The sequence below is a fragment of the Anabas testudineus genome, chromosome 18 (assembly GCF_900324465.2).
Source record: "Anabas testudineus chromosome 18, fAnaTes1.2, whole genome shotgun sequence".
Lineage (NCBI taxonomy): Eukaryota > Metazoa > Chordata > Actinopteri > Anabantiformes > Anabantidae > Anabas > Anabas testudineus.
In genome coordinates this window covers 20981475-21005803 of record NC_046627.1, presented here as the reverse complement: position 1 = coordinate 21005803, position 24329 = coordinate 20981475, and the positions used below count along the sequence as shown (strand labels likewise).

The following is a 24329-nucleotide window of genomic DNA, read 5'->3' as shown; positions in this document are numbered from 1 at the left end:
TTCACATCTATAAAAACCTTGGTCTGACTTTAACACTGCAGAGATAATCAGCTCCACTCTGGTGTCATTTTGGATGAGTTTGTCATTTTGATAGAAAAACACATTAGAAACAACATTTTCTCTCCTCAACTTGCAGCCAAGAGTCACAGATGTTCCCTCAGTCACAGGAAGGACAGGACTCACCAGGATAATGTCATCATCTGTAAATCAGTAAAGAACAGGAAGTTTCAGTCAAAGATCAGGAGACGCAGGAGTTAAATTTGACTTTGTTTTCAATGTTCACAATAAATGACACATTTTAATTTTATATTATATGATTCATATAAAATGTAGAACTGTGATGATGCAGATGGTTAAAATTACAATTTTGTTAAATGTTCCATATGTTTACACAGAAAAAAAGGATGTTGCTGACAGCCAGTGTGAAACCAGAACATAGACTGTAACTTCCTAGAATGAGTTTAAAGGATAAAGAATCAAATGGTTTGTTTACTATTTGTCTCCTAAAAATATCAAAACCTCATATTACAAATATCAAATAATTCAGACACAAGAAAAAAGTGCTGAAAACTCACTGTGTCCAGTGATGTTGACTGAATTAGTGAACTGTCCTGATCCAGACTCACACCAGTACACTGCAGAACTGTTCAGTCCACTAATGTTACATGTTGATCCAGTCATCGTCCCCCAGTCAGAACAGAGGGACAGGTAACTGTCCTCAGGAAACCTCCTCACTCTCCACTCAGTAGAGTTTCCTTCACAGCTCAGAGACACAGAGTCAGAGGTGAAGTGTTGAACTCTGTCAGGACTCACAGTGAGAGACGCTGATGGAGGAAAATCTGAAACACAAAACATGTTGTACACACACATGTTGTGACTTATACAGAGCTAAACAAGAACTTCAAAAGATTTCTCATTTCTATTAATATCATAAGTCAACAGGACACCTGGAGATTTCTTCAGCTTTACAAAGTTCATTACTTTGCTGACATAGATTTTACATGTTGGTCACAGACAAATAACTGGAAGATAAAGATGAAAAGAAAGGAACAAAGGAACAAACTGACCTCCAGACCAGACAAACGTTGGTTTGCTGTGTTCAGTGTAAAACACTGGTTCTCCTCTTCCAGCTCTACACACATATCCTGCTGTGTGTGTCTGTCCATGAACCATGTAAGAATCCTCTTCAGTGCCACTGTCACTACCAGGTAGCAGCTCATATCTGTAGAGTCTGTCTGACAGTTTGGGAACAGTCTTATACCAGTAGAACCTCCATCCTGCAGATGGATGTTCAACCTCACACTTCAGAGTTACTGAGGCTCCAGGACTCAGCCAGGATGGAGACACAGTGAGGACAGACTGGGGTTTATCTGTTGGAAACAGGTTTGCACATGTTCTCAGTGTCTGTTTGTCTATTTGTATCTGTATATTTAAAAAACAGTATGTGATCTGATCTATCTGAAATATATTTATCACACAGACAATATTTGTTTTCACTAATTCTGAAAAGACCTTAATTGACAGATGAAATCTGATTTGACTTACTGTCAGATACTCTCAGTGTGACAGCATCACTCAACCCTGTTGTTTTATATTGAGCATTTTTCTTTCTGCCTTTACACCTGTAGTTTCCACTGTGAGATGAAGAAGCAGAACTAATCCTGAATTCATTTTGATTTGAAGGTTTGATGGAGCTGGTTGTTTCCCATTCATATTCCCACTCAGTGTCTCCTCCCTGAATCTCACATCTGACAGTGATCATCTCTCCATGGTAGATCTCAGACCAGTTGGGATGCAGAGTCACAACCACCCTGTTTGAGACTGTTACTGTTCAACAATTTACAAGAACAACAAAGATGTTAAATTGTATTCAGACAGATTTCTATTCTACATTGTGAGTTTCAAATCTTCTTGTCAACTTACCCAGTGTGTTAATTCTAACTGACTGGCTGTACTGGGAGTAGTAAACTGGTTCTCCTCTTCCTCCTCTGCACCAGTACTGTCCTTCCTGTGAGACACTGATTTGTCCATTTGACTTGAAAACATCATCATGTCTGATCAGGAGTTCAGAGGATTGATCTCCTCTGTACCAGTAATATTTCCAACCAGATGATGGATTCACAGAGCAGCTCAGAGTCACACTGCCCCCTACTGGAATGACTCTGTAATCAGCACTGAGCTGTGGCTTTGGTTTCTCTCCTGTGGAGGTTTGAATAAATATAGAAAATATTTACTTACTGTTCCTGTGATTAAGTATTTCTATAAAAGACATCTACCATACATACCATACAGTACATCCTCTTATTTGACTATCAAATCTGAATGACCCTTTAAAGAAACTTTACATTCTAATAGTTCCCATGGTTCATTGCTTTACCTGTAACCTACAGCACAGGTCAATTTAAAAGTATTAAAAAATAATAAATAGAAATATAGGGATCCAAATGAGTGAAGTTAGATGTTAGGCTTGTTTTTTAAATAAATAAATTAAATAATTATTTTAATTATTTTAAAGTTAATTTAAAGATCAATCTACTGTCCAGCATCATGTGTTTTCTAACGTCAGTGAACTGTGGTCTCAAGAATGGGTTTGTTGTTCATTTCTTATTCTTTGTTATTTTGTTTGATCAGTTGAAAAATAAATCTGTACTTCTGACCTCAATTACTAATTAAATGTGCAAATCTTCCTGTGAGACAATATAAAAATCACAAATATCAAACTGACCTGATACAGTCAGTGTGATGGTTTTACTCCACTGTGTTGAAGAATAGGAGTCTCTTCTGTTTCTGCCCCTACACATGTAGTTTCCACTGCTGGACTCAGAAACACTGAGAGTCCAGTAATTAACATGTGTCTGATGTGAAGTTGACTGAGGTGTTTTCCATTCATAATCCCACTCAGTGTCTCCACCTCCCTGGATCTCACATCTGACAGTGATCTTCTCTCCACTGAAGATCTGAGACCAGTCAGGTTGTAGAGTCACAGAGACAGAAGTGGAAACTGAGAGACACAAATAGAAATATTGAATTAACTCAATTAACTTTATTGGTGTAAAATGTCCTGACAGATGTTTGTTGAAATATTAGAAACACAGGAACTGAACTCACCAGTCATCTCAACAGTGACCTCATCACTGTAATCAGTGTAGTAAACTGGTTTTCCTCTTCTTCCTCTGCACCTGTAGATTCCTCCTTGTGAGACTCTGATATCTCTGTTTTCTTCACCAACAACCTGAGCTTCATTAGAGTTTGAGGTTCGTCTGAACCAGTCATATTTCCAACCATCAGAGTCGTCCACAGAGCAGCTCAGTGTCACTCTGCCTCCTACTGGTATGATTGTTGGACCTGCTGTCAGTTTGACTTTGGGTTTATCTGTTTCAATTTAAAATAAATAAACATGAATCATGAAATGTGTAGGTTTTAATCTAAATATGGAAACAACTTTCACGACCAGTCAGTTTTGTTTTTTAAATCTCACAGTTTACTATTTTTCTTTAAGGGGTTTTATAATCTGTAAAACATACAACACCCTCTGTGTTTAAACCATTTCCACATCACTCTGAATTCTTCACTTTCTACAGTTTTTTTTTTTAGTTTGGCTTAATTTCATATAAGGCAACAAATTATTATATAAAATTGTTGATTTAGAGTTTGGTTATTTTTCTTTTTCCTCTTTTTAAAAAGTATTTCTTCAAATATTCTCCTCAGTAGCTGACACTGTACACTAAAGCACATACATCATGGTACAGTCATGTTGGATTACAGTGTCTGAGTTTTGGAACAGCTAACACGTGTATTCAGAGAGAAAAGTAAAAAACAAAACACAGTGGTTCACATTTAACTTGTACATATTCACACCTAGTTCAAATATATGAACAGAGCTTCAAAATAAAAGCTGCTGGTCATGATGATAAAACATTGATGATTCACCTGATACAGTTAAAGAGATTATGTTACTGTTTTTTATATGATTTGAGCTCCTGTGGAAACCAGAGCACTGGTATTGACCATTGTCTTCTGTATGTAGATCTTGTAATGTGAAGCGTTTATATGAATTGTACCAAACAAACTCTCGATCATCTTTAATCCATCTGTATTCCCAGTCAGTGTATTTTCCTTCCCTCATGTCACATATAAAGGTCACAGACTCTCCAGTAAAAAAACTGGACCAGTTGGGCTCAAGGGTCAAAACAGCATCTAAAACCAAAAGAAACAAACAAATAACTCTTCAAAGTTATGAATATAAAGTATTACAGTACAAAATATTTTACTCACAGAGAGATTGATGGTAATTCATTCAAAAAAGAGGAAGAGAAGTGAACATTTACCTTGAGCATGTCCAGAGGAGAAGATTGTATTCAGCACTGAAATAAAGACTGAAACTTAGCACATCAAGAGGAAAACACAGCAAACAACTGGACTTTCATTAATGACTAAATGTAACAAATGATCAGTGGTAAAAATCACATCAAACTGTATCTGATGATTTAACACAGTCGTCCTCTAAAGATCCTTCCTACAAAACAACCAAGCTGATAACAAGTGTGCTCTGTTCAAAGTGAACAAACCTCTGATCCTCTGTTCTCCTCACTACAACATTTTCTCTCATTTGTTCCATCAATCAGTGATTTACTCACAGAAAAACTGCAGCACACAGAGAAAAGTGTGTCCCATCCTCACATCCAACACTGACTCTGGGAGAAATTCTTCAAACTGCAGCAAATGAAGAGAAACTCTGTGAAAACACAAGTTACATTTCATTCTTCTCTCAACTTGTCTGTGTTTCTGAGTTTGACCACAGTGTACTTTAACATACTGACACTTCCTCTGCTCCACTGCAGACAGACACATGGTCATAGTTTAATCTGACTCAAAGGTTTGTACTTGATTCCTAATAGACAATAAACTAAAGAGACAAATGTTATTGGACATATGTTCTGTAGAGAAGACATAAGAGCACTGAATAAACAAACAGTATGTACCTGTAACATTTATCTTTGTGTTTATTTGTGGATGTAATACTTCATACCCTCTGTTCTTATATCCATAGTCACTGTATTAATTATTAAGTATGTAATGTGTTCAACACCTGGTGATATGAGTTTTGGTCTAAACCAGCTTCTCAGATTTGTAGTGTCTGAAGTAAAAACAACATTTGATCTGGTGTGCTGCCTGTTAGAGTCAGTGGAGATATCAAAGAAAAGTGGAGAAAACTGTTGCACAGTCTTTGTACTAGAAATACAGAAAATGCTGATGAACTGGTTTTCTGGAGTTTCCATATATTTTAACAGCAGAGACAGAGATGACTTCTTGAGCTACATTTCAAACACAACAATAACTGTTTCAATGATGTCACTATATTTGACTATATTTACTTCTCATATGTTCTATGACTGATTAAAACTTTAGATTTATGGTGAATAAACAGCTGAATATTAACTATAAGATTTGCTCTACAATAAAAACATTTAACATTTTAAACCAGATTTCTAGAAATTGTAGATTTCACAGGTTTGATTTCAGAAACTCACTTAACTTCCACCTCCACCTGTATTCACAAGTTCATTTATCTGCTACCAACAAAAACAAATTAGTTAATTTAAAAAGCAGGTGATGCATTGTTAATAAACTGACAAAAAAGAAAAACTAATCTAAACTGTTCTAGAGAAAGTTCATCTGGATTTTCAGCTACAATTTCTTGTCTTATAAATAACATGACACATTTCTCTGGTGGTAAAACACTTTAAACACTTTGAAATGAATGGAATGACATAATATAAGAGATTTGAAATCTAAGCAGTAAAGTGTCTAATCTGATAGTTGACATATGTACATGATGGTAGCTCAGCCTGAATACACTGATTGTGAATATATGTACATGTAGAAAACTAAGCAGTCCAGTAGAGTGTTACCACAGTCCTCCAAACTGAGAAACTAGACAAACTCCTGACTCTCTGCTCTTCTCACTATTAATATTTTCCTTCAATTGTATCATTCAAACAGAGAAAGCCGTGTACTCACAGAATATCTTCAGCATCCAGAGCAAGTATCACATCGTCACATTTAGTACTGACTCTGTCTCTGTGTTTCTGAGAACTCTGTTCACTTTGAATCAGGAGAAAACTGAAGCATCTAAAAAAAAGACGTCACTTATTAAACTGGCATGTCTGTATTTAGTTTGACCACAGAAAATGTGTGAAAACATGTTCACACTTTCTGCTCTGCTACTATTAATATGAACTGTGTTTCAAAGGAAAAGGGACTTAGATAAAACAAACATGAAATCAGATAAAACTGTGGTATTATAGACAATAAGTCATGTTATACTGTGTAGTGTCCACTGTCCTTATACAAATGTAAAAAAAAACATAAAGTATCTCAGCTGTTCCTAAGACTGCACTATATGACTACTTCCTACTTCCTCTGTTTGACCACCACTACTATGTCCAGTTTGTTAGTCGTTACCAGTTTCTCAGTCTGTATCTGAAAGTCCCACAGGATCTTAGCTTGGTCATTCTCAACCACCTTTGGATCCATTTTGACCTTGGACTTCAAGATCATACTCGGCGCAGATGTTCCTGTACACTATGTCAGTCACTTGGTTATGACGTTCCATGTGCACCCTGTCTGCTAGCAGACTCACTTTCATTAATGATCAGAGACAAATCAAAATGATCCAAAGACCTGGTTATTCATGTCCCACTTTAAATCAACAGGATTTAGATTTCTGATCGTCTGACTGCAGGTTTGTCTGTTTCTCACCATGGTTCAGAAGCCAGGATAAGGTGTTTACACACCACAGTATCATGGTTTCTAAGTCTAAGTCTATGTACCTCCAGGTTTGTCAGATCCCGGTTTCATGTCTGGGCTTCAGTTTGTTGTTTTCTTCCATATTTTTTGTCATTTTGTTACCATGGAAACAATTTGCTAAGGATGTCTTGGACCTATTTGACCACATCTATTTTATTGTGTGAATGCTAATGCCTGTCTGATAATGATGAAGATACTTTATTTCTATTTGGGCAGATGAATCTGTCAGTTCTGCTTTTGTGACTCTTTATCAGAATAGAACTAAATATACAAAGACTTTAATCTAAATGAATTTCCTTCAAGTGTTTCTGAGTTTTAGAATTGATGTGAATGGGACACACATAGTCACAGTGACCTTGACCTTTGACCTTTAGCCAACAAAACCAAAACAGTTCATCACAAAGTCCAAGTGGACAGTTGCGGCAAATTTGAAGAAACATTCTCAAAGCATTTCTGACATATGAGTTCACAAAGACTGCATGAAGGTGAGGTCACTACGACATTGACCTTTAACCTTGGGCCACCAAAATATATTTAGTTCATCAGTCCAAGTTGACATTTTTGTTTAATTTGAAAGAATTTCCTGCACGTGTTCATTAGATATGGAGTTCAAAGAATCAGGAGGATGTACAGATGGACAGACTACCTGAAAACATGACACCTCCAGCTCTGGCTGTCACTGGCATAAAAAGTGCAGAGTGCAGTAGGTTTGTTATCTATAGTAAAATCACCTTGTAGAAAAGAATACAATTCATGCTGTGCTGTGTGTTTTTGTGTTGTTCTATAACTATGTAAAGAATCAGGAGCATGTCCCAGATGACTATAGAAGCAGTGTTGTCTACTGTGTAATGACTGATTCAAAGAATGGACGTATTAGTTTGTTGGTGTTTGAACATTTTGCAAACAAAATGAGTAATTTGATCATTTCCTGTTTCACTCTGTGTGTTAAATGTGTGAATGTGAAGTCAGAGTGGACACTGGTGCTACAACCACCCACAACTGTGTTTATCTTTTTGTTTTGACCATCTCTACGAAACAACCACCACTTCCTGTATTGATGACGTATTTTGCTGTAATGTCTTTGTCAGAGAAGCATGAGGACACATTAGCATTTATTCTAAAAAACTTGTGATCCAATCGCCCAAAACACATCTTAATACCAGGTGTAAACAGGATGAGAGAGAAAACATAGCAACAGTAAACAAAACCAATACTAAGAAATGAACTGGGACAGATTTACACAGCAGAAGAATTAGAGAGCAGCTGAAAGACTCATGAAACAACTGAGGTTGTTTCAGATTGACATCAACTCAATACCTCCACATACAGTACAGTATGCTGCCCCTGCAGTCCAATCTGTCATCAACTGATCTACATCTTTACCAGAAGAAATAATCAGCAGGAAACTGAGCACACATGCTTTTGTTAGGCTGGTAGCAAGTATCACCATCTTGTCCATGAGTCAGATACTTCTGTTCACATGGAGCCTTTTCTGATGAACATGTCTGACTGTTGTTGTGTAAATGAAGAGGTGAACCAGTAAAGAGCAGAATTCAACATTTGGACTAGAAAGCACACACAAACTATTCAGTTGACTTTATTACAATGGAAAAGCTGCAAATATCAAACCAAGGATGTTGTTTTTCATGTTGTCATCATTTCCATTGATTTGTTGACAGAGATCTTTTTATTGATCTGGAATAAACCAAAGTGACTGAGACTATTTAGGAATCTGAAAAGAAATCATTTCAGATAAATCCCAATATGAACATCATGTTATCACTGCATTATTACCAAGACTGTAGTGACTGTAGTCGTATCTCTGCTCCAGTTGTTGTTACTGTATTTGCTTAGTGTGAATAAAACTATATGAACCACTCAGTAGAGTTAAACAGAGCTGCAGATCACCTGCAGCTACAGTGAATACCACAAACAGCTGCAGCTGATCCCAGCTGTCCCTGGATGAAAGGTGGTGTACTGTACAGGTTTCTGTACATGCTGTGAAAGATTAATCTGATTCCTCCTCTGCCCTGGGCTGATTTTGAAATCATGTTTCATTTTAACTATATGGAGACAGAAAAGCTGCTTCCTGATCACTTTTCTTTCTGTCTCCCTTTTTTTTTACAGTTCTCCACAAACTATTAATTAAAAACTAATACAGTGTTTTTGTGACTCAATACAGTATATAAATCTATGTCTGCTGTTCACATTATTCTTCTGCATCTATGCTGTGCGTAGGACTGGAGCTATTTGGTAAACGTGGTCAGTGACACACAAGCAGAATACACATATAAAATGGGCTTACCACAAATGATCATGGTCCCAGAGGTGGCTTTATGATTGTCCAGTATCAGCATTGGTTCCAAGGAAATTATAAACTCAGTAGCTGAACCTCAAGAAGTGGTCTATCCAAGCAGGCAATGTTTAAATACTACAGCTGACCCAGAGAATCATTTTGTCAGTGTCATTTCACCTAGCTAGCTGAACTGTGTTAAATACTCTTCTATATACTACTCACATACTCTTATCAATAAGTTGATACACTATATGAATATGTTAAATGTTTAGTTTCCTCCTTCCTGATTCTTAGTTCCTGACTCAAATGCATCATAAGGACTTATTGGTTGAAACAAATGTCTCTTATCTTCCAATAAATCTATATCTTGTGTCTTGTGTGCCTCTGTGTTTATCAGAATGCACTGCCTCGAACCCATGCGAGGCCTTTAATGAGTACATCAGCTTCAGGAACTTTGGGATGGCCCTGATAACCCTCTATCAAGTCTGTTCTGGTGATAACTGGAGCACAATTATGAAAGTAAGCACACACTCACATATCCAAATACACAAGCTTCCCACAGTCACACTCAACATGATGCAAACTCTTTAAAAATTAGGTGTATTTACAGTACAACACTTCAGCTTTTGCAGTCAACAAATTAAACAAGAACAATCTAAACAGTTGCACACAGCTAATGTTTCAATCCTATTAATGACTGCTGTGGTCTCAAAATTAATCAACCCAACAGAAAGTCAACAGAAAAAAATCTGGAAGAATCTGCAGGTTATGTGATGATTACGTTCTTGGATTTTTCAAGTGCCTTCAATATCATCCAACCATTCAACCTTAGAGAAAAACTGAAAAGGCTGGGAGTTGACCCCTCATTTGTTTCCTGGACCACTGATCACCTGACAGAAAGACACAGTTTGTCAGGCTGGGGACCTGCATCTCTGGTACAGTCCTTAGCAACACTGGGGCTTCACAGGGGACTGTTTGGCTCCATTCCTGCACACACTGTACACAGCAGACATCAAGTACAATTCAAGTGTTGCCACATTCAGGAGTACTCTGATAATACTGCAGTTGTTGCATGTCTCCTACTGAACACCAACCAAGGAGATGTCAGCAGATTTCCAAAGGTCTAAACCCCTTCCTCATCCAGTCAGCATTTGTGGTGTGGACAGTGAAGTGGTGCCAGCCTACAAATATCTAGGTGGGCACCTGCACAATAAGTTGCACTGGTCACTTTACACAGATGTGCAGTATAAAAAAGGGAAGAGATGTATTTTCCTCCTAAGGCGGCTCAGACACAGACCATTCTACAGTACACCGACCATCCTCTACACAACGTCCTGATGGACTAGAGAAGTAGCTGCAGTGGACGACTCACATCACTGCGAGCAGGACTGAAAGATCGTTCATCCCCACAGACATCAGGCTCTACAACCACCTACTAACTACTTTTACTATCTTTATTTAAGACTACCTGAATTTCTCTTTGAGGATTCATAAAGTTCAAGTTACTTTACAGCATGAGCTCCACTGAATAAAAAGTAAAGTCATTGTCTATCCATATATTTTCTTAACCGTTTGTCCACTGAAGAGTCATGGGTAAAGTCATTGTTTTCCCATAAAATCAACTTTTATAAATATATAAATGTGTTTTGTTTTTTGTTTTTTTAAGCCTTCAGACTTTGGGCAAATTACTCTTCTTTTCTGAATCTTGCTCTGTCTCTGTCCCTCAAAGACACATTAAGGGAACGTCTTCCTGATGAGCACCACACCTGTTTGGGTTAAACCCATACTAACTTCTGCCTTTCTCTGTAGGAGGAACACATGGTGAGCAACAACCTGCCCCCTCCAGAAAGGAGCATCACATCCTCCTCCAGCCATGTTTCAACGGAGGGATCGACAGAGGAATGCCCCATACAGACATGATTTCCCTCCTCCGGCCAGCTGAGGCAGTGTCCCTGGTGGTCTCTGTATTTTTGTTTTTTCCTGTTTGTGTTTTCCTTTACTTCCGGGGACATGTCTGAGTGGCAGCAGGTGTGTGCTTTTCACCAGGTGTCTTGTGTTTGTCATTACTGTGCTTGTATTTAAGTTGGTGTCTGTGCGTCGGTCATTTGCTAGGGTGTCAACTGTCGTCCTTGTTTGTATCCTGATCCCTCCATTCACCTTTTTCCTGACCTCTGGCTTTTCATCCACGGTTTGTGAGTTTGTGTGCAATTAGTTTGTTTGTCAGTGTAGCTTTGTTTAGTCTGTTCCAGTATTTGGCTGCATTTTGTTTTCTCAATAGTTCCGGCTTCGGCTGTAAAAACTTCGATGTATAAAACTTATTGGGAAATCTCACTCTGTTTGTCTTTCTGCTACTGGGTCCGCTTGTTAGCCTGTTCGTAGCAATGTACTGTATATATTTATGTATTTATCTTCTATTTGTATTTTAATAATAGTGCTACCTGTTTTTTGTGGCAGTTGTTTTTCTGGTATTATAATAAATTGTACAAGTTTTCTTTCTAATGGACATTTTTAGGTTTATTGATCTTTAATTGGTAATTTTTTATAAATGCTACATTTCCTATTATCTGTAGAGTTTCAACAGCAGAATTTACAGTTAATGATTTTTTTTTTTTTCTTGAAGTAGCAATATAAGTAAATAATATGAGAGACTATCACACCTTTCTGTCAAAATACATTAAACTTAAGCTTACCAAAAAGAACATTGCTGAACACCTGAAGTTTGCTAAAGAGCACACTGACACTACACAGCAGTATTGGCAAAATGTTTTGGGGACTGGTGAAACTAAGAGCCACTGCATATCATCATAAAAAATGATCCCAATCCTAAAGTATGGTGGAGGCAACATCATGATTCGGGCCTGCTTTGCTTGATTAGGGGGAAGATGATCAAAAGAAATTCTTCAGGATAATGTGAGAATGTCTGTTTGTTAGCTGAAACTGTAGAGGTTGGGTGATGCTACTGTAGAATGACACAAAAGGTTCACATACTTTTTCTTGCCACTGTTGTCAGTAAATACAGTTCAATAATAGTGAAATAAGGCATTCTGTATAGAAAAAAGATCCAAGATGGCGGCGCGGCAGTAGCTCGCAGCGGCCTCTCCGGAGACCAACAATGGTGCTTTTCGTGGTTTTCCGCGTTTTTAGCACGACCACACACAATAATGAACACCAACAACAGTTGTGTTCGGGTTTACGATCGCCAGACGCTGCTTCGACTCAGGTATAATGCACCGACCAAGCTGCATGATGATCTGCAGGACGACCTCCGCGACCTCGGGTTACGACCTCGGCCACGAACACCAGGCCCCCAGTCTCCGGCCTTGCCTGAGGCCGGTGGCCGGGCGAAGGCACATCGGAAGCGGTGCTCGAGGAAGCGGAAACGCGGCAAACGGGCGGGTGTCCGGGCTAGGCTAAGTGCTAACCCTAGCCGGCCGGCTTTACCGTCCATGTTTTTAGCTAATGTCTGCTCCCTGGACAATAAACTGGACTACATCCGACTACAGCGAACTACGCGGCGTGAGTACAGAGACTGCTGCGTCTTTGTCTTCACAGAGACGTGGCTCAGCGACAGAGTCCCGGACGCCGCCATCAAGCTACACGGCCTAACCGCGTTTCGAGCCGACAGAAACCAGCTCTGTGCGGTAAGAGTCGCGGCGGTGGTGTGTGTGTTTTTATTAACATGGACTGGTGTAAGGACTCTGTGCTGGTTTCCAGCTACTGTTCACCACTTGTGGAGTTTGTGACTGTTCGGTGCAGACCTTTTTATTTACCGAGGGAATTCACCACTGTTTTCATTTTTGGAGTTTACATCCCTCCTGGCGTTAATGCCAGAGAGGCGTTGGGTGAACTACATGGAGCTATCAGCGACGTGCAGAACGCCCAACCTGACGGCCTGGTCATCATTGCCGGAGATTTCAACCATGTAAATCTCAAGTTGGTGCTCCCTAAACTCCATCAGCATGTGGACTTTGCGACGAGGGGGGAGAACGCGCTGGATCGTGTTTACACTAACATCCCCGGGGCGTACCGAGCGGAGCCCCGCCCCCACCTCGGATACTCAGACCACATCTCTGTTATGCTAATTCCAGCATACAGACCACTTGTCCGACGCTCCCAACCGGTTCTGAAGCAGGTAAAGACCTGGCCAGCAGGAGCAATCTCTGCTCTTCAGGACTGCTTTGAGTGCACCGACTGGGACATGTTCAGGGAGGCTGCAACCACCGGTGATTCCGTCAACTTGGAGGAGTACACATCATCAGTGACCAGCTACATCAGCAAGTGTGTTGATGATGTGACCATCTCCAAGACCGTCACTACACGCTCCAACCAGAAACCGTGGATGACTGCTAGGGTGCGTGAGCTGCTGAAGTCGAGGGACTCCGCCTTCAGAGCAGGAGACATGACGGCCTTAAGAACAGCAAGGGCTGAACTGTCCCGAGCCATCAGAGAGGCGAAGCGCGCGCACGCCAGGAGGATCCACGGCCACTTTGAGGACAGCGGAGACAGCCGGCGCATGTGGCAGGGCATCCAGGCGATCACTAACTACAAGACAACTCCACCCGTCTGTGTTAGCGATGCCTCCCTCCCAGATGTGCTGAACGACTTCTACGCCCGGTTTGAGGTACAGGTAAAGAATAACACGGTAGCTAGGAAATCCATCCTTCCCTCAAATGATCAGGTGCTCTGTCTCTCCACAGCCGACGTGAGGAAGACTCTACGCAGAATCAACCCACGGAAGGCTGCTGGTCCTGACAACGTTCCTGGCAGGGTCCTCAGGGAATGCGCAGATCAGCTCGTGGATGTCTTCACTGACATCTTCAACATCTCCCTGAGCAGCGCCGTTGTTCCTACATGCCTCAAGTCAACGACCATCGTGCCGGTGCCGAAGACGTCTACTGTCTCCTGCCTCAACGACTACCGCCCTGTTGCACTCACACCCATCATCATGAAGTGCTTCGAGAGGCTGGTCATGAGGCACATCAAGTCCCAGCTTCCACCCTCACTGGACCCGCTGCAGTTTGCGTATCGTCCAAACCGTTCCACGGACGATGCCATCACCACTACTCTCCACCTGGCTCTCAGCCATCTGGACAACAAAGACTCATATGTTCGAATGCTGTTCATAGACTTCAGCTCAGCATTCAACACCATCATTCCCCAGCAGCTGATTGGGAAGCTGAGCCGACTGGGTCTGACCACCTCCCTCTGCAACTGGATCCTGGACTTCCTGACTGGGAGACCCCAGTCAGTCCGGATCGGGAACAGCATCTCCAGCACCACCATGCTGAGCACTGGGGCCCCACAGGGCTGTGTGCTCAGTCCACTGCTGTTCACTTTGCTGACTCACGACTGTGTAGCGATGCACAGCTCGAATCAGATCATCAAGTTCGCTGATGACACGACTGTGGTGGGTCTCATCAGCAAGAACGACGAGTCAGCGTACAGAGAGGAGGTACATCAGCTCTCAGCCTGGTGCAAGGCCAACAACCTGTCTCTGAACGTTGGGAAAACTAAAGAGATGGTTGTTGACTTTAGAAGAGCAAAGAGTGACCACTCTCCACTGAACATCGATGGAGCGTCAGTGGAGATCGTCAAGAGCACCAAATTTCTTGGTGTCCATCTGGAGGAGAACCTCACCTGGTCACTCAACACCCGCTCCATCAGCAAAAAGGCCCAGCAGCGTCTCTACTTCCTGAGGAAGCTGAGGAAAGCCCATCTGCCGCCCCCCATTTTGACTACATTTTACAGGGGAACCATTGAGAGCATCCTGAGCGGCTGCATCACTGCCTGGTTTGGGAACTGCACCGTTTCGGATCGCAAGGCCCTACAACGGATAGTGAGGACAGCTGAAAAGATCATTGGAGTCTCTCTCCCCTCCATCACGGACATTTACACCACACGCTGCATCCGCAAGGCTACCTGCATTGTGGACGACCCCACCCACCCCTCACACCCAATCTTCACACTTCTGCCATCAGGGAAGAGGTTCCGGAGCATTCGGGCCCTCACAACCAGACTTTTGAACAGTTTCTTCCCCCAAGCCATCAGGCTCCTCAACACACACACAACAAACTGAACTGAGCACACATACTCGCTAGATTCGACATGTTTCCATCCTTCAATTGTAAATTGTATTCATTTCCGCTACTGGTCGCTGCTGTTTTGTGTTTTGTGTTCTGTTTTTGCACTGTCTTCTGACGTCTGTCTGCACTTTTTCTTTGTGTTCTTGCACTGTTTGCACTAGGTTGCACAGGATGCACTTTATGTGTTTTGCTAGGACAACTTAGCAGTCCTCAGCCCCATGTTTGTCTTGTTGCCGTTTTATGTAGCACCATGGTTCTGGAGAAACGTTGTCTCATTTCACTATGTACTGCTTCAGCTATATGTGGTTGGAATGACAATAAAGCTTCTTGACTTGACTTGACTTGAAAACTTTTCCGTTTGGTGCATAAACTGAGATAAAATGTTACATTTTAAATCAGGAACTTGCAAATAGTTAATTTATTTTTTTTTCAACTAAAGATACAAACTTTAACTAAATATACAAATAATTTATGTACCATCACGTTTGATTCCTCACAGTGGTTCCAGAACGTGAGAATGTTGAAAATCATCAATGATCACACGTTATTGTTTAAAGGACAACAACAGTTCATCTACAGACTAGTTACTTGTTAGTCTTAACCAAACATTTACGTTAGCTATCCTTAGTTAAATCACTTGTTAGCTGATTGGAGCCTGAAGTAACTTTCTTTTTCCATTTGGACAACAATTTGATCATAGTCACTATCCGGGTGTTTATTAAGTGCTTCTATTATTTATATATAATTTTATATTTCTTCTCTATAAATGCTACATTTCCTATTGTTATCTGTAGATTCTGTTTCAACAGCAGAACTTAATGATTTTCTTTCTTGAAGTAGCAATATACGTATCACGACACCTTTCTGTCAAAATGAGATTGATGGGTCTGATAAGACTCACAAGTCCGCCCCCGGAAATGACGCCAGAAGTCCCGCCCCCATAATTATGAAACCATAATTATATATTAATTTGACATAATTAATAACAGATGCCCTTTATGAATGACAGCTCATCTTTTCATCCTGCAAATTCCTGTAAGGATAAATACTGTAAGATCAGTTATTCTCTTATCATGTTCCTGAACGAAGGAGATAATTTGTCTAAATCTTGTTAATATTTTAAACATTAATTAAACTAATATGTTACTGCATCTTGGTTACCTGTAACTTATATCAGCCATTTAGTTAACTGTGTCTATACTACAAGAGAGGAGGCCATTACAATAAAAAAATTCTACAGCAGAAGATCCGGTTCACCAGTTAGCTGAAGAGAAACAGGAACCGTTTTAACAGAGCTAAACGTATGAAGAAGAAGCTGAAATAGATTTGCTGAAGTTAATAAAACATAGCTGAATTTATCTACAGTAAATTATTGCAGTTAAAGGTAAAGTTGAGATGTTTTGTTAAAAAGAGCTGAAAGTATGTAAAAGAAACTGAAGCAGGTTAGCAAAGAGATGCTAACATAAACAGGCTACGAGTGTACAAGTGTCTGACGCTGATTTATAAACAGCCTTGATCACGTGACCCGACACAGCTGTTGCCATTGGGACTGTTGGGGAGAGGCGGGAAACTTCAACTTCTGAAGTAGTTAAGCGCAGAAAAAACGTACGGAAGAATAATAATAATATATAATAATAATAAAGATTAGGAAAAACATACTGTGAATGCTAAACAGCATTCACAGCATTCAGCTGTAACGCTGAATCGATTCCTGAAGAACTGCTGAAAGTTGCTGAAACGTTTTAAAATGCTGCTGAAATTAGCTGAAGAGAAACAGGAACCGTTTAAACAGAGCTAAACATATGAAGAAGAAGCTGAAACAGCTGAATGTTAACTTAAAAAAGCTGAAATCGATTTGCTGAAGTTAATAAAACATAGCTGAATTTGTCTAAACAGTAAAATATTCAAGTTAAAGGTAAAGTTGAGATTAGTTTAGGTAAAAAGAGCTGAAGTATGTAGAAGAAACTGAAGCAGCCTTGATCACGTGACCCGACACAGCCGTTGCCACGGAGACTGTTGGGGAGAGATGGGAAACTCCTGATGCTAAGATTATCACCCAGGTAAAAACTGATTTAGAGCCCTTACAAACAGGCTTTATTCAGCCAAACCACGATAGGTGTCGTCATAAAAAGTGAACCACCTGAGAGCCAAGACTTTAATGAACCACTAGTGTGAATTTTATGTTTGGGGACTGAAAATTGTGGTCACAGGACACAACTCCAGGTCGGTCCAGTAATGCAACCAACACAGGTGAAGCAAACCTCATCAGTTGGCTCATTAAGACCATAAAGAACAGATTCTGATTAACTTCAAACAAATTCTTGGTCTCACATCAACTCTAATTCTACACAGCACAGTGACAATAACACTAACACGAATGTTGGTCATTGGGCCTGAATAAAAGCAAACCCGACTCATATTTTCTGTACAATATGGTACTAGGTAACCCGACCTCAATAAAAGATATAAACACATAAACCCATGTACTGTTGGCATATTGGGACGTCATCTAATTAATGACGCCATGCAGTTCGGTGGTACCTTAGTTTATTCGGATGTGATTTGTGCGTGAATGATGAGTACGTGTTACGTGTTTCCCTGTAACTGTTATGCTGATACAGTTATGCGTGATATCATGTAAGTTGTTGTAATAATAGATGTAAGCCAAGCCCTCGCTATGCAAGTTACTTTCATGCAAGTTAATTGATACTATCCTGTTGGCTTTGGTGTAACTTTAATCTCCGTCATGCACCGTCTTTGATGTTAATAAGTCTTTATTAGGGTTATTAGTGCCTTTGAGCCGTCATCCTTATATCGCCTTTTGGGTTTCGGAGCATGTAGCGGAACTTTGACATGAATTGAAAAAATAAATTGGAAAAAAAATATTTTCCGAAGCCACAGTATAAGGATGACAGAGCCGGCTCCGGAGCCGCGGGTTGCCGACCCCTGCACAATACGAAGTGAATCAAAATTGTTCCCTGTGTCGCTATGCAGGAATTCTTAATTAAATAGGAAATAGCGTTTCTTGTTAGCCCTTCACAATAAGGGCAGTCCGTCGATTGTCATTACCTGGCTTTTACTTTGCATGCATGACAGGAAATGGTCTGTGTGGAGTAATAGTAACTTAACATTGCAGCGGTGGGCCTACAGCTGAAAATACAATTGGAAATCACTAGAAACCTTAAATATCGCTGTTTTGATTTAGGTTAGGGCAAGTTCAACACTGGTTATGGTCATAGTTATAGCAAATAAAATGAAAGTCCTTCAGATGTAAAACAAGTGTGTGTGCTGTGTGTGAGGGACTCAACATGTCAGACATTAAACTATCATTTGACACAACTGTTTATTTTTATATTAAAACAGTCAAAAACAACAAACCTTACAATTGAGCAATGAATAAAGAACACAGACTAATTAACGAAGTTATAATAACACTCTTCAAACAATGACAAATATATAACTGTAATAAACACTAATAACTATATTACATTTGTTTAGGACTTCACCTGCTTGATGTCTGTGACGTATTTATCACAGACTTTGATTTGGATTTTTAGAAGTCCTTTAGAAGCATCAAAAGGCTGCCACTTTGTTTCTTCAATCTTCACCACCTGATTGTTCGAAATTAGTAGATCGAGCATCCCTGGTGTGACTCTGTTGCTCCAATGGCATCAGTGATGACATCCACTGATGTGTTTACATTCTGGTGAGAGTAACACAAACTTTAGTTAGGTTTTCATACTTTGATATTATTCCTAAATAACCAATAGCCTGGTATAAATATGACTACACCTGCCTCGACAATGTATAGTAGAGGGTTGTCCAGTTCCGGATAAATGCTCCATCCACTACTGATTACCTGGATCAGGTGCATTAAGTCAATCAGAAGCTTCTAAATGACTAAACACACTTGGGCAGTGATGGTTGGAAAACTAATAATTCTTCCACCTGGAAAACCTTGAGTGTCTGCGACAGCCAACAAATTTTAAGACTGAATCACTGAATACAGACATCCACTGACCCCAGCAGCTCCATACTATACTATAAAATCTGCATCATTATTTTATTAGGCTATGTAACTAAACCCCTGTGTTTCAGCCATATACTTAAAATGAATTTAGTTAAAAACACATGATCATGTTTTTATAGTTTAATAATTGTACATTTATCATGTTTATTGTATGTGACACAATGTTAAAATCCTTAGTAGTGTGCTCTGTTGCTCTGTTTAAAGAGGATACCTCAATCTCGGTGTAGGTCGACTTTAGCTGGAGCTCATGGCTACTTTTCCCACATTTCAAGTGGGACACCCTGATATGGGTCCCCAGCTGCAGCTCAATCATTGCTGCTTCCCTCCACAGGCACAAGGCTACTCGAGTTGTGTCCTGTTAGAGATAATATAATATTTTATGTATTGGCATAAGCTTTATCACTACATGGTAAAAGTTGCTACTTTGCAATATGCCAAAAATCTTAAACAAAGCAAAAAATACAAAAGAAGGAAATAATGACATTATGTGGATAGTCTACCTTCTGCAACGTCACATTCTTCAGGGGTATGGCTTCCTTCACTGACTGAATTTTCTTTACAGAGGAAATCTGAGGGGGAGCAAGGAAGAATGATGAGTTAGCCTACCAAACACTTTACTACAGTCTATTACTACAGTCTTTTTTTAATAATATTATGTTATTTTGTATGATAACTTATATTATGAATTGACTTACTTCAACAACTTCCCCTTCCACAGATATAAAACTCTGTGTCTCTGTACACTTCTAGGGGGGTGAGTGGAGAGGCCGGCTGAAGGAGGGCTTCCCCCTCCGTAATAAGCTCCTCCGTCATGCTTACAGGAGCACTGCGAAAGAACTGTGTCTGTTTATTTATATGTATATAATAAGGGGGAGACTGCCCACCCAGTGTGTGACCCCTCATAAAGATTGTTGTTGCGTTGTGTGATTTTAGAGGCAAACTCTTCATAAAGAGTTATTTTTCTTATTGTTTTGCCATCACTAATGGCTGCTATTTTATTTATTTTTTGTCACTGCTGGTCTGGCAACATCTGTAAAATCCCAGGCCAAAACTTTGGGTTGGTCCTTTAATGCCACCACATAGATATGTAGTAGTGGTGGCCTAAAATAGGGGGATTCGGGCTTGGTCCATATTAAGCTGTGCAAATCCATTCTGAAATGATAAAATAAAGAGAAAGTTAAAAATGAAGTAGTAGCATATGCATTATTTCTTTGCATGTTTAAGTCTTTGTATTCCATGTGTATTCATATTAGATTTCTGGAATAATAAAATTGCTAGTTCAGTGTATTATACAGGGTTTTATTTATTTATTAGGGTAGTAATATATTAGGAAATATCTATTTATTCTACACATCCTTCATAGCACTGACTGGGTCCGTTAAGTCCTAACACAGGAACTGGGTGGTTTTATTTTTTTATAAAAATAAAAAATAAAAATAATAAATATATTTTAGGCTCATTCAGGAGCTGCATCTGTACTCCAACTGTTTTCAGGTGTAGCCTACTTCAGGGAGAACCAATTTGACAGCTTATTGATGTGACTGATGTCAGGTTTTCTGTGAATTGTTTAACTTCGTCTCGACCTTGTGCTGGGTTCAGCAGAGACGCCGATGTGCAAGACACTTCGAAATTAATCGTATTTTTTAAGCCGTGCTGCGTTCACTGCATCCAATCTGGAAACACCTTGAGACGTCCAGCTCTCCTGGAAGCCCCACTTTTTTATGCTCTAGATATATTTTCAAATTTAGTCTGATCTCCATAGACATCTGTTTGAATGTGGGTAAAATCTGGTGCACGTTCTACAGCTTTGTGTAATCATTTAATGAACTGTGTTTTCACGTCACGTTAGCGACAGCTAATAATAGTTATTATTATAGTATAGTTATATCGTTATTTGTTTGATGTACTTTTTTGTTTAGCTTGGCGCTCACAGCAGCAAACGAGGTTTAGCAACGCGGTGGCGTGACGTCATGTAAACATCACCAATTGAATTAAAAGTTTTTGTGAAGGAGACTTTTTATTTGTTACTCTCAGCAGCCTATCAGTGTACTTCATAGACAATCTGTGCTGGGACCCTGTTTGGGACAGACACAGCACTCTTTAACCTTCTTAGCCAAAACTTAATGTTAAAAAAGGCAAGTTGTACAGAAAACAGGAGCAGCTACTGTAGGCTATACTCCCAGCATATCTGTATTTGAAAGAGACTGAAGTTTAAATAAGTGTCTTGTAGGTGAATTTTTATCCTTATTAATGCTTTCAAGTTTTTCTCAATATTTCTGAAAAATATATTACTTCACTGTGATATTTAAGAATCTTAAAGAAAGTTAAAAACCATGTCTTTTAATTTTTATCCTAGTACAATAAAGCTTTTGCAGCTCTGAAACTGTATTGGATATAGTCTGTGGTAACCAAGGTTAGTTTTCATGACATAATAGAACTATTTTAAGTGAGACCCAGTCAGATATTAGCCTTCAACATTAGAGAACTTAAGCACCTTTTGTTTTTACAGGTTTTAAAGTAGAGTAGTCTTTACATAGTTTGGTTTTGAAAAGTATTAGTCTTTTTTCCTGAACCTCAAATGTGGAAGTTGCTCTTTAAAGCTAACTATTAAGTTAGCCACAAAAGTTAGAAAACAAGAAACTATTCCTGACTGACATGACCATTAACTATTTAGCAAAAGGGACTATTTTTTAGCCTTTGTCTTTTATTCTAATTTCTTACCTTCTGGCCTGAGAAGTAGGAGTCAGAATCAGCAGTGGTGATAAAAGTGATAATGTCACAGCGATTGACCCAAAATATGGACAGTGATAGTCTGGAGACAGTAACCAATGAATGTCTTTATTGTATTATACTGTACATGTCTTGTTTATATATATATATATATATATATATATATATATATATATATATATATATATATATATATCACCTACACCTACAGTAGCCTATGTATTTAATTACTGTATAATTAACCCACTGAGCCTCTTTCAAACAAGAATTAATTCGTGTTTTGGATGTTAAAATTGACTTTATGTTTTTTTAATGTGTGCTTGAATTGCCTAAAAACCAGACTTTGTCAAAAGGCTGGAATTTCCAAGTGCCCCTGAACTCCACACGTGTTTATTTAAACCGCCCTTCATTCCTCTGTTGTCTTGTAAGTAGTCGACACAGATTCTCTTTACAGACTTTAATGGTTTTTAAGTTTTTTTAAACATAAGTATGAAAGTTAAACATAATCGAAGATATATCAAATCTAAAAAGTCCACGTCAGTGAGTTTTATCTTAAAGTCGTAATTGTCAACAAGTTAAGACTAGTTAGCTAGCTTTCTAACGGGCTAGCTAACTGGTAGCGACTAGCGAACAGCTAGCAACTATGCTAATGCTAGTATAAAGACATGTTAGCGGGCGAGACTACTTAATTTTTTTTTTAGGGAGAATCGTTTTAGCTTTTACTATGAAATGTACAAATGAAAGGGGTGTAAAATAAAACTGTTTCTGTCAGAACACAACAAACCTGGCTCAAGAGCGTTTTCCCACTTCATAGTAATTAGCAGCTCAACTCTACTGGACTCTACTTTCTTCTCACTCAGTGTAGTGACGCTTCTCTCTGACCAATCAGAGATAGTGACGCTTCTCTCTGACCAATCAGAGATAGTGACTCTTCTCTCTGACCAATCAGAGATAGTGACGCTTCTCTCTGACCAATCAGAGATAGTGACTCTTCTCTCTGACCAATCAGAGATAGTGACTCTTCTCTCTGACCAATCAGAGATAGTGACGCTTCTCTCTGACCAATCAGAGATAGTGACGCTTCTCTCTGACCAATCAGAGATAGTGACGCTTCTCTCTGACCAATCAGAGATAGTGACTCTTCTCTCTGACCAATCAGAGATAGTGACTCTTCTCTCTGACCAATCAGAGATAGTGACGCTTCTCTCTGGCCAATCAGAGATAGTGACGCTTCTCTCTGACCAATCAGAGATAGTGACTCTTCTCTCTGACCAATCAGAGATAGTGACTCTTCACTCTGACCAATCAGAGATAGTGACGCTTCTCTCTGACCAATCAGAGATAGTGACGCTTCTCTCTGACCAATCAGCAGTCCACATCGCTCCCCTCACCTTCCAACTGTTGCTATGCAGTGGAAAGTCTGTAAACAAACACTGAGATATCTGTGTAGTGTCCATATTTCTATATCTAGTACTTTTAAAGTAGTTACTGTACACATAACTTAAAATGACCTAAAAGAAAAACTGATTTTTCTTGCATTTCTTCACCTTATGATTATGACCTCAGATAAGTAATATAGTTAGAAATATAGTTAAAGTAAAATCATTATATAAATAAAATGTCTTTTTAACCGTTGCTCTGTAAAAAAAGACTTTACCTCACGCTATCTGCTGGTCGGAGTTTTAAAAATGTATAAAATATAAATTTTCTAGTTTCTGTAGTATGTTAGTTAACTTACTGAGTTACTAGGTACCTTTACTTAATAACGTTAAACTTATCTCCTTCTTTTTCTATCCAGAACTTACAATGTGTCCCTAAAGCCGTACTATATGTCCATCTTTGATGAAGAAACACCATTCCTCTGTTCAGCTGATAACAAGGGAGGGATGCAGCACCTCCTCCATTGTACCACCTTACAGTATGCATGGGGAACCCTGCTCATTGCCTGCTCCCTGCTCCAAACCAGCTGTGCCTGCACTGACTGGATCCAGTCATAACAACTGTGTGAACTGGAACGTGTTCTACAATGTCTGTCGCGCCTGAGACCTCAACCCACATATGGGAAGCACCCATTTTGATAATATTGGCTACGCCTGGATAACTATATTCCAGGTAAGAAAGGCTTCGCTATGTGCAGGTAATATTAGGAAGAGATTTCATTTGGACCCTGAGATTGTATTATGATGTTCATTCTGGCAGTGCATAGTTTGTGGATTTTGGGTTCTAACTAGAAGCTACTTAAAGAAGATACTTAAAACTAATTCTATTTCCATTGCTCCCTAACTCTCTCTACCTACAGGTTGTCACAACGAAAGGATGGTCAGAGATCATGTTTTATGTTATGGACACTGATTCCTTCTGTAATATTATTATTTTTATT

General features: G+C 39.4%; 1 protein-coding gene and 1 long non-coding RNA gene across 2 annotated transcripts in view; both read right to left on the bottom strand.

Annotated features, from left to right (window-relative positions):
* The window catches only part of LOC117153014 (basement membrane-specific heparan sulfate proteoglycan core protein-like), a 328715-nt gene that overhangs the window by 192031 nt on the left and 112355 nt on the right, over nt 1-24329 (bottom strand). The window lies entirely within an intron of this gene.
* On the bottom strand, nt 19480-20303 carry LOC113157418. Its single transcript, XR_003298461.1, has 3 exons — nt 19915-20303; nt 19702-19788; nt 19480-19574 (listed from the first exon to the last, which is right to left on the bottom strand). It is a non-coding gene; the product is annotated as an uncharacterized LOC113157418 (long non-coding RNA).